Source organism: Oncorhynchus tshawytscha, linkage group LG13 (genome assembly GCF_018296145.1).
Source record: "Oncorhynchus tshawytscha isolate Ot180627B linkage group LG13, Otsh_v2.0, whole genome shotgun sequence".
Taxonomy (NCBI): Eukaryota; Metazoa; Chordata; class Actinopteri; order Salmoniformes; family Salmonidae; genus Oncorhynchus; species Oncorhynchus tshawytscha.
The window spans coordinates 15,007,870-15,020,053 of NC_056441.1; the positions used below are offsets into that span (position 1 = coordinate 15,007,870).

General features: G+C 41.5%; 1 pseudogene; it reads left to right on the plus strand.

The window, feature by feature from the left end:
* Positions 1-12,184, plus strand: part of LOC112265801 — a 294,298-nt pseudogene that overhangs the window by 142,685 nt on the left and 139,429 nt on the right.

Consider the following 12,184-nt stretch of genomic DNA (forward strand, 5'->3'; position numbering starts at 1 on the left):
GTGTTCGTTGTCATAGTGACAACTGCAAATAATACAGTGCCTTCAGAAAGTATTCACACCCCTTGACTTTTTCCACATTTTGTTGTGTTACAGCTTGAATTTAAAATGGATTAAATAGAGATGTTGTGTCACCGGCCTACACACAATATGCCATAATGTCAAAGTGGTATTATGTTTTTAGATATCTTTTTTTACATATGAATTAAAAAGGAAAAGCTGAAATGTCTTGAGTCTAAGTATTCAACCCCTTTGTTATGTCAAGCCTAAATAAGTTAACATGATAAGTTGCATGAACTCACTCTGTGTGCAATAATAGTGTTTAACATGATTTTTGAATGACTACCTCATCACTGTACCCTACACATACAATTATCTGTAAGGTCACTCAGTCGAGCAGTGAATTTCAAAGAGATTCAACCACAAAGACCATGGAAGTTTTCAAATGCCTCGCAAAGAAGGGCACCTATTGAATATCCCTTTGAGCATGGTGAAGTTATTCATAAAACTTCGGATGGTGTATCAATAACCCACTCACTACAAAGATACCCGCGTCCTTCCTAATTCAGTTGCCGGAGAGGAAGGAAACCGCTCATGGATTTCATCAGGCAAATGGTGATTTTAAAACACTTACAGAGTTTAATGTTTGTGATAAGAGAGAACTGAGGATGGATCAACAACATTGTAGTTACTCCACAATACTACCTAATTGACAAAGTGAAAAGTAGGAAGCCTTTACAGAATACAATTATTCCAAAATATGCATCCTGTTTGCAGTAAGGCGCTAAAGTAAAAAAATGTGGAAAATAAATTAACTTTATGTCCTGAATACAAAGTATAATGTTTGGGTCAAATCCAACACAACACATCACTAAGTACCACTCTTCATATTTTCAAGCATGGTGGTGGCTGCATCATGTTATGGGTATGCTTGTCATCGGCAAGAACTAGGAAGTTTTTTTAGGATAAAAAATAAACAGAATATAATTATGCACAGGAAAAATGGTTCAGTCTGCTTTCCAACAGACACTGGGAGACAAATTCACCTTTCAGCAAATCAAATTCTATCAGTCACATACACATGGTTAGCAGATATTAATGCGAGTGTAGCAAAATGCTTGTGCTTCTAGTTCCGACCGTGCAGTAATATCTAACGAGTAATCTAACAATTTCACAACAACTACCTTATACACACACAAGTGTAACGGAATTAATAAGAATATGTACATGTAAATATATGGATGAGCGATGGCCGAACGACATAGGCAAGATGCAGTAGATTCTATAGAATACCATATATACATATGAGATGAGTAATGTAGAGTATGTAAACATCATATAAAGTGGCATTGTTTAAAGTGACTAGTGATACATTTATTACATCCAATGTTTAATTATTAAAGTGGCTAGAGATCTGAGTCAGTATGTTGGCAGCAGCCACTCAATGTTAGTGATGGCTGTTTAACAGTCTGATGGCCTTGAGATAGAAGCTGTTTTTCAGTCTCTCGGTCCCAGCTTTGATGCACCTGTACTGACTTCGCCTTCTAAATGATAGAGGGGTGATCAAGCAGTGGCTCGGGTGGTTGTTGTCCTTGATGATCCTTTAGGCCTTCCTGTGACATCGGGTGGTGTAGGTGTCCTGGAGGGCAGGTAGTTTACCCCCAGTGATGCGTTGTGCAGACCTCACTACCCTCTGGAGAGCGGGGCGGAGCAGTTGCCATAACAGGTGGGCATACAGCCCGACAGGATGCTCTCAATTGTGCATCTGTAAAAGTTTGTGTGATTTTGGTGACAAGCCAAATTTTTTCAGCCTCCTGAGGTTGAAGAGGCGGTGTTGTGCTTTCTTCACCACGCTGTCGGTGTGGGTGGACCATTTCAGAATGTCAGTGATGTGTACGCCGAGGAACTTAAAAAACTTTCCACCTTATCCACTACTGTCCCATCGATGTGGATAGAGGGCTGCTCCCTCTGCTGTTTCCTGAAGAAATTCTATCACCCAGTTGCACAGGGCGGGGTCGAGACCCAGGATCCCGAGCTTAATGACGAGTTTGTAGGGGACTATGGTGTTGAATGCTGAGCTGTAATCGATGAACAGCATTCTTACATAGGTATTCCTCCTGTCCAGATGACTTAGGGCAGTGTGCAGTGGGATTGCTATTGGGTCGTCTGTGGACCTATTGGGGCGGTAAGCTAATTGGAAGATATTGTGAAGGTGATATGATCCTTGACTTGACTCTCAAAACACTTCATGATGACGGAAGTGAGTGCTTACTGGGCGGTAGTCATTTAGCTCAGTTACCTTAGCTCTCTTGGGAACAGGGAGCATGTGGGAACAGCATACTGGGATAGGGATTGATTGAATAAACACACCAGCCAGCTAGTCAGGCTGGTGTGGACGTGGCTAGGACGCGTCCAGGGATGCCGTCTGGACGCGGCTAGGGATGCCAACTGGGCCGGCAGCCTTGCGAGGGTTAACATGCTTAAATGTTTTACTCACGTTGGCTGCGGTGAAGGAGAGCCCGCATGTTTTGGTAGCGGGCCGTGTCGATGGCACTGTGTTGTTCACAAAGCGAGCAAAGAAGTTGTTTAGTTTGTCTGGGAGCAAGACGTCGGTGTCCGCGACGGGGCTGGATTTCTTTTTGTAATCCATGATTGACTGTAGACCCTGCCACATACGTCTTGTGTCTGAACCGTTGAATTGCGACTCTACTTTCTCTATACTGACGCTTAGCTTGTTTGATTGCCTTGTGGAGGGAATAGCTACACTGTTTGTATTCAGTCATGTTTCCAGTCGCCTTACCATGATTAAAAGCTTTCAGTTTTGCGCGAATGCTGCCCTCAATCCACGGTTTCTGGTTGGGGAAGATTTTAATAATCACCGTGGGTACAACATCCCCGATGCAGTTGCTAATAAACTCGCTCACAGAATCAGCGTATACAGTTGAAGTCGGAAGTTTACATACACTTAGGTTGGAGTCATTAAAACTCGTTTTTCATCCACCCCACAAATTTCTTGTTAACAAACTATAGTTTTGGCAAGTCAGTTAGGACATCTACTTTGTGTATGACACAAGTAATTTTTCCAACAATTGTTATTTCACTTACAATTCACTGTATCACAATTCCAGTGGGTCAGAAGTTTACATACACTAAATTGACATCATTTGAGTCAATTGGAGGTGTACCAGTATTTCAAGGCCTACCTTCAAACTCAGTGCCTCTTTCCTTGACATCATGGGAAAATCAAAAGAAATCAGACAAGACCTCGTAAAAAATGTGTAGACCTACACAAGTCTGGTGCATCCTTGGGAGCAATTTCCAAATGCCTGAAGGTACCAGGTTCATCTATACAAACAATAGTACACAAGTGTAAACACCATGGGACCACCAGCCGTCATACCGCTCAGGAAGGAGACACGTTCTGTCTCCTAGAGATGAACGTACATTGGTGCGAAAAGTGCAAATCAATCCCAGAACAACAGTAAAGGACCTTGTGAAGATGCAAAAATGGGGAGGCTTGCAAGCCGACGAACACCATCCCAACCGTGAAGCATGGCGGTGGCAGCATCATGTTGTGGGGGTGCTTTGCTGCAGGAGGGACTGGTGCACTTCGCAACATAGATGGCATCATGAGGAAGGAAAATTACGTGGATATATTGAAGCAACATCTCAAGACATCAGTCAGGAAGTTAAAGCTTGGTCACAAATGGGTCTTCCAAATGTACAATGACCCCAAGCATACTTCAAAAGTTGTGGCAAAATGGCTTAAGGACAACAAAGTCAAGGTATTGGAGTGGCCATTACAAAGCCCTGACCTCAGTCCTATAGAAAATATGTTGGGCAGAGCAGAAAAAGAGTGTGCGAGCAAGAAGGCCTACAAACCTGACTCCATTACACTAGCTCTGTCAGGAGGAATGGGCCAAAATTCACCCAAATTATTGTGGGAAGCTTGTGGAAGACTGCCCGAAATGTTTGACCCAAGTTAAACAATTTAAAGGCAATGCTACCAAATACTAATTGAGTGTATGTAAACTTCTGACCCACTGGGAATGTGATGAAAGAAATTAAAGCTGAAATAAATCATTCTCTCTACTATTATTCTGAAATGTCACATTCTTAAAATAAAGTGGTGATCCTAAATGACCTAAGACAGGGACTTTTTACTAGGATTAAATGTCAGGAATTGTGAAACTGAGTTTAAATGTATTTGGATAAAGTGTATGTACACTTCTGACTTCAGCTGTACATCAATGTTGTCTGAGGCTATCCGGAACATATCCCAGTCCACGTGATCGAAGCAATCTTGATGCATGGAATCAGATTGGTCGGTCCAGCGTTGAACAGTCCTGAGCACGGGCGTTTCCTGTTTCAGTTTCTGTCTATAGGCTGGGGGCCACAAATTGGAGTCATGATCAGATTTGCCGAAAGGAGGGCGAGGGAGGGCTTTGTATGCATCACAGAAGTTCCAGAATGCAGCCAACCCGGGTTGCGCATTCAATATGTTGATCAAATTTAGGGAGCCTTGTTTTCAGATTAGCTTTGTTAAAATCCCCAACTACAATAATTGCAGCCTCAGGATATGTGGTTTCCAGTTTACATAGAGTCCGTTGAAGTTCTTTCAGGGCCGTCGAGGTGTCTGCTTGGGGGGATATACACGGCTGTGACTATAATCGAAGAGAATTCTCTTGGTAGATAATGCTGTTGGCAGGTGTTTGTAAGGAATTCTAGGTTAGGTGAACAAAAGGACTTGAGTTCCTGTATGTTGTTATGCTCACACCATGACTCGTTAATCATAAGGTATACACCCGCACTCTTCTTCTTACCAGAGAGATGTTTGTTTCTGTCAGCGCGATGCGTGAATAAACCAGGTGGCTGTACCGACTCTGATAACGTATCACGAGTGAGCCATGTTTCTGTGAAACGGAGAATGTTACAATCTCTGATGTCTCTCTGGAAGGCAACCCTTGCTCGAATTTCGTCTACCTTGTTGTCAAGAGACTAGACATTGGCAAGTATTATATATTATACTGGGATCCGATCCATTGTCCTGGGTGGTGGTCCAAACAGAGGATCCGCTTCGGGAAAGTTGTATTCCTGGTTTGGTAAGTTGACGCTGCTCTTATATCCAATATTTCTTCCCGGCTGTAGGTAGTAAGACTTAAGATTTCCTGGGGTAACAGTGTAAGAAATAATACATAAAAAAACAAAATACTGCATAGTTTCTTAGGAACGCGAAGCGAGGCTACCATCTCTGATGGCGAAATGTAGCCTGGCCAATGACCTAAAACATAAGGCCAAATATACACTGGAGTTGCTTACCAAGACGAGATTGAATGATCTTGAATGGCCTAGTTACAGTTTTGACTTAAATCGTCTTGAAAATCTGTAGCAAGACTTGGCTGACTAGCAATGATCAACAACGAACTTGACAGAGCTAGAATAATTTTTAAAAGAATTATGTGCCAATATTGTACAATTAAGTTATGCAAAGCTTTTAGAGACTTACCCAGAATGACTCACAGCTGTAATCCCTGCCAAAGGTGATTCTAGCATTTACTGACTCAGGGGTGTGAATACTTATGTAAATTAATTATTTCTGTATTTCATTGTCAATAAATTTGCAAAAATATAGATAAACATGTTTTTACTTTGTCAATATGGGGTATTGTGTGAAGAGGGTTTAGAGAAAAAATATTGAACCCATTTTGAATTCAGGCTCTGACACAACAATGTGTAATAATTGAAGATGTATGACTACTTTCTGATGTCTCTGTACTTCTGATGGCACTGTACATTTAATGAAAATAATATAGAAACTCCTATTTAAATGTAGCTATTCAACAATAAATGCTGTTTAGCCTGCACATCATTTAAGTCATGTGATGGCTTGTCTTGTTGATCAAGTGGTTTGCAAGTGAGTTCCATTTTTCTATTGATTGTTAATTCATTTGGATCTTCTTTTTCGCTGTGCTCATATGTCTGTCCTGTGCAACAGTTCATTTGGCCTAGGTTTATTTTACATTTAGCAATTAGCAAGAGAAAACTTTGCTTTTCTCCACGAAAACAATTTTAAAAATACTGTAAATTTTATTTTGTCACATGCGCCGAATACAACAGGTGTAGACCTTACAGTGAAGTGCTTACTTACCAGCCCTTAACCAACAATGCAGTTCAAGAAATGGAGAAATAAAATATTTACTAAGTAAACTAGTAAAGGAGGGGAACCCCTTTGAGAGGCACATCGACAACAAGGATGGGGAGCCTGAGGACATGCTGGCCTCCAATGGGGTAAGCAGTGGCCATGTTTGAGAGTATCAAATCCGTAATGCATTGAGGGTAAATTGTGAATGACTGACTAATCTACAAATAATAATGAGTAGTTATTTATGACGCAAGGTCATTTGTAGATCAGTCTGCAATATTGAACCACCCCAGTGCCTCATCCTAGTTCCAGATGCATCACATGTTTCTAGATGCTAGTCCTGTAGCTGGTATGTTGTGTTTGCTGTTTGTCAAGGAGAATGAAGCAGAACGAAGCAGTATGTAAGCACCAGCAACTTTGTTGATAAGGGTGAGTTAAGGTTATTTCAATCAGAAGGTGACATATTCCACAACTCCCTGTCTGCCACACACATTGTCCATTACGCTAGTCCATTACATGCTTTCTAGAGTTCTGTTGCATCTCTCCACCAGAACGTTGTCTCACAATCCACTGATCCTTATTCACAACTCCTGCTGCCATTCCATCAGATCTCACCGAGTGTTAATATGAATCCCATTAGTTCCCCCGGTAGCACGTGTCATCACCGTCCGCCACACTGAGTCATTTCAAGTGAGGAAATAAATAGGAGCAGCGATTAAAGTCGGACATTATCATTTGGGGACGTTAAGTGGTTTATAGTCGCCCTAACAGTCACGTCAGAGGTCGTAACAGAGTTTAATGGAGGGGACCGTGTCGGTATGAAGTTTACACCCGCTGCAGTGGTGCTTAACACTTTGATGCACTTGACATTTCATTATATTCAATATGAGCCGCTACTGTAATGAAAAGACTACAGTTAAATGGGCGTTGCGTGTTGTCCTTTGGAGAGCTCTGAGTGGTAGCACACTGATATTAATGAAATAATAGGCTCGCTTTTATGGAGTGACAAACTTTTATGGAGATGTGCTTGCATACATGTGGACTGGACTTGTTACATTTGAATGCCAGTGTAAGCTGTATAAGGCTGTAACGGCTTTCTTCCTGGGAAGGAGAGGCGGACCAAAATGCAGCGTGGTTATAGTTCATGTTTTTTAATAGAAAAACTCAACATGAACATAATACAAAACAATAAATGTGGCAAAACCGAAACAGCCCTATCTGGTGCAACAAACACAAAGACAGGAAACAACCACCCACAAAACAGGCTACCTAGTATTGTAGGTGGTGGTTGTCACACCTAGCTATCTTAAGATAAACACATAAACTGTTAGTGGCTCTGGAAAAGAGTGTCTGCTAGATGACTAAAATGTAAAAATGTGATAAAAGCTTCGAAATCATCAGCAATTATATCGCTTTCTCTGAATGACCATATGATTATTTTCCCCCTCTGCAGTATGAGTCAGATAAGTTAGTCAAGAGTGTGCACCAGGACTACGACAGTGATTAAAGCAACTAAATGATCATGTTGTTAATATACAGTACCAGTCAAAAGATTGGACATCAAGGTTTTTTCTTTATTTTTACTATTTTCTACATTGTATAATAATAGTCAATACAGCAACACTATGAAATTACACATATGGAATCATGTAGTAACCAAAAAGTGTTAAAACAAATCCAAATATATTTTATATTTGAGTTTCTTCAAAGTAGCCACCCTTTGCCTTGATGACAGCTTTGCACACTCTTGGCATTCTCTCAACCAGCTTCATGAGGAATGCTTTTCCAACAGTCTTGAAGGAGTTCCCACATATGCTGAGCATTTATTGGCTGCATTTCCTTCAATTCCTTCAACTTCCCAACTCATCCCAAACCATCTCAATTGGGTTGAGGTCGGGTGATTGTAGTGGCCAGTTCATCTGATGCAGCACTCCATCACTCTCCTTCTTGGTCAAATAGCCCTTACACAGCCTAGAGGTGTGTTTTGAGTCATTGTCTTGTTGAAAAACAAATGATAGTCCCATTAAGCGCAAACCAGATGGGATGACGCATCGCTGCAGAATGCTGTGGTAGCCATGCTGATTAAGTGTGCCTTGAATTCTAAATGAATCACAGACAGTGTCACCAGCATAGCACCATCACAACCCCTCCTCCATGGTGGGAACCACACTTGTGATGCGGAGATCATCCGTCCACCTACTCTGCGTCTCACAAAGACACAGCGGTTGGAACCTAAAACCTAAAATCATCAGACCAAATAACAGATTTCCACCGGTCTAATGTCCATTGCTCATGTTTATTAGCCTAAGGAGGTCTCTTCTTATTGGTGTCCTTTAGTAGTGGTTTATTTGCAGCAATTCGACCATCAAGGCCTGATTCATGCATTCTCCTCTGAATAGTTGATGTTGAGATGTGTCCGTTACTTGAACTCTGAAACATTTATTTGGGCTGCATTCTGAGGCTGGTAACTCTAATGAACTTATCCTCTGCAGCAGAGAAGTAACTCTGGGTCTTCCTTTCCTTGGGCAGTCCTCATGAGAGCCAGTTTCATCATAGCGCTTGATGGTTTTTGTGACTGCACTTGAAGAAACGTTCAAAGTTCTTGATATTTTCCTTATTGACTGACCTTAAAGTAATGATGGACTGTTGTTTCTCTTTGCTTATTTGAGCTGTTCTTGCCATAATATGGACTTGATATTTTACCAAATAGGGCTAACTTCTGTATACCGCCCCTACCTTGTCACAACACAACTGATTGGCTCAAACACATTAAGAAGGAAAGAAATTCCACAAATGAACTTTTAACAAGGCATGCCTGTTAATTGAATTGCATTCCAGGTGACTACCTCGTGAAGCTGGTTGAGAGAATGCCAAGAGTGTGCAAAGCTGTCATCAAGGCAAAGGGTGGCTACTTTGAAGCATCTCAAATATAAAATATATTTTGATTTGTTTAACTTTTTTGGTTACTACATGATTCCATATGTATTTTTTTCATAGTTTTGATGTCTTCACTATTATTCTACAATGTAGAAAATAGTAAAAATAAAGAAAAACCCTTGAATGAGTAGGTGTGTCCAAACCTTTGACTGGTACTGTATATAAACCTTTTCTAAATGTCCATATTTGAATGATATTGTTACTGTGTTATTCCCTCTCTGCAGTGTGAGTCAGATAATCTGGAGAAGAGTGTCTACCAGGACTATGACAGTGACAGTGACGTCCCCGATGAACTCAAGCAGGACGAGCAGACCGGAGACATCCCTCTCAAGAGGTCAGGTCAAAGGGCACAAAGTGATGATGTCATATCCCGGGAGCTCACTGGTCAAGTTCTCATGAGCTATGCTAGTAGTTCATGCGTGATGTACATCTCTATAAGTGGAAAGATACATGCATTATATATATCATTTTGAAAGAATTGTCATAATTTTGTTCTCAGTGTAGTGTTGAAACAAATGCATGAATGAATGACATTTTATTTCCGTGTCAAATCGCCAGTTGGCAACCCATCCCTTATGGGATTAACTGACACATAAACAAACATTACAACAATTCAGTGATAGTTCTTCCGGTGTTCTGGGCACATAAAGTGAAGAAGAAATCAACAGTAAAAAGAATACAAAAAATAAATAAATACTGTATATATACAGATAAATAAATCCAGAAAAATTAAATGGAAGGCATTTGAACCCAGTCTGGCACAAAGAGAAGATTGAAGTGTAAAACAGGCTTACACACAATCTATATACATTTGTGCCATTTGCTATATGGGAGCTAAATATTTGTATGATTTAATTATAGGTAGCCCCTTTTCTTTTATTCCAGGCTTATCTGAAAATGTAGCAACTGGAAATACACAATGGACAAAAAATCATTTCATTTTCTCTTCATGGCCCAGCCACATAATTCCAGGGTATATCTGGTGGTCTTTCTCTTCATGGCTCAGCCACATAACTCCAGGATATATCTGGTGGTCTTTCTCTTCATGGCTCAGCAACATAATTCCAGGATATATCTGGTGGTCTTTCTCCTCATGGCTCAGCAACATAATGCCAGGTTATATCTGGTGGTCTTTCTCTTCATGGCTCAGCAACATAATGCCAGGATATATCTGGTGGTCTTTCTCTTCATGGCTCAGCAACATAATGCCAGGATATATCTGGTGGTCTTTCTCTTCATGGCTCAGCAACATAATGCCAGGATATATCTGGTGGTCTTTCTCTTCATGGCCCAGCAACATAATGCCAGGATATATCTGGTGGTCTTTCTCCTCATGGCTCAGCAACATAATTCCAGGATATATCTGGTGGTCTTTCTCCTCATGGCTCAGCAACATAATTCCAGGGTATATCTGGTGGTCTTTCTCTTCATGGCTCAGCAACATAATGCCAGGTTATATCTGGTGGTCTTTCTCTTCATGGCCCAGCCACATAATGCCAGGGTATATCTGGTGGTCTTTCTCTTCATGGCCCAGCAACATAATGCCAGGTTATATCTGGTGGTCTTTCTCTTCATGGCTCAGCAACATAATGCCAGGTTATATCTGGTGGTCTTTCTCTTCATGGCTCAGCAACATAATGCCAGGATATATCTGGTGGTCTTTCTCTTCATGGCCCAGCAACATAATGCCAGGATATATCTGGTGGTCTTTCTCCTCATGGCTCAGCAACATAATTCCAGGGTATATCTGGTGGTCTTTCTCTTCATGGCTCAGCAACATAATGCCAGGGTATATCTGGTGGTCTTTCTCTTCATGGCCCAGCCACATAATTCCAGGGTATATCTGGTGGTCTTTCTCTTCATGGCTCAGCCACATAATGCCAGGATATATCTGGTGGTCTTTCTCTTCATGGCCCAGCAACATAATGCCAGGATATATCTGGTGGTCTTTCTCTTCATGGCTCAGCCACATAATGCCAGGTTATATCTGGTGGTCTTTCTCTTCATGGCTCAGCAGCATAATGCCAGGATATATCTGGTGGTCTTTCTCTTCATGGCTCAGCCACATAATGCCAGGATATATCTGGTGGTCTTTCTCTTCATGGCCCAGCCACATAATTCCAGGGTATATCTGGTGGTCTTTCTCTTCATGGCCCAGCCACATAATTCCAGGGTATATCTGGTGGTCTTTCTCTTCATGGCCCAGCAACATAATGCCAGGATATATCTGGTGGTCTTTCTCTTCATGGCTCAGCCACATAATGCCAGGTTATATCTGGTGGTCTTTCTCTTCATGGCTCAGCAGCATAATGCCAGGATATATCTGGTGGTCTTTCTCTTCATGGCCCAGCCACATAATTCCAGGATATATCTGGTGGTCTTTCTCTTCATGGCCCAGCCACATAATTCCAGGTTATATCTGGTGGTCTTTCTCTTCATGGCCCAGCCACATAATTCCAGGTTATATCTGGTGGTCTTTCTCTTCATGGCCCAGCCACATAATTCCAGGTTATATCTGGTGGTCTTTCTCTTCATGGCTCAGCCACATAACTCCAGGTTATATCTGGTGGTCTTTCTCTTCATGGCCCAGCAACATAATGCCAGGTTATATCTGGTGGTCTTTCTCTTCATGGCCCAGCCACATAATGCCAGGATATATCTGGTGGTCTTTCTCTTCATGGCTCAGCCACATAATGCCAGGATATATCTGGTGGTCTTTCTCTTCATGGCCCAGCCACATAATGCCAGGATATATCTGGTGGTCTTTCTCTTCATGGCCCAGCCACATAATGCCAGGATATATCTGGTGGTCTTTCTCTTCATGGCTCAGCAACATAGTGCCAGGATATATCTGGTGGTCTTTCTCCTCATGGCTCAGCAACATAATGCCAGGATATATATGGTGGTCTTTCTCTTCATGGTCCAGCAACATAATGCCAGGATATATCTGGTGGTCTTTCTCGAAAAAGGACCAGTGTATATCGTGGTAGAAAAGGCCATGTAAATGCATGTATTGGCTATATATTTAGAATAGGTGTCTCAAATATATTTTTAGCTCACCCCTACATAACCCATCGAAGTCGGCACAATTTCATCAAGTTCTTTGTC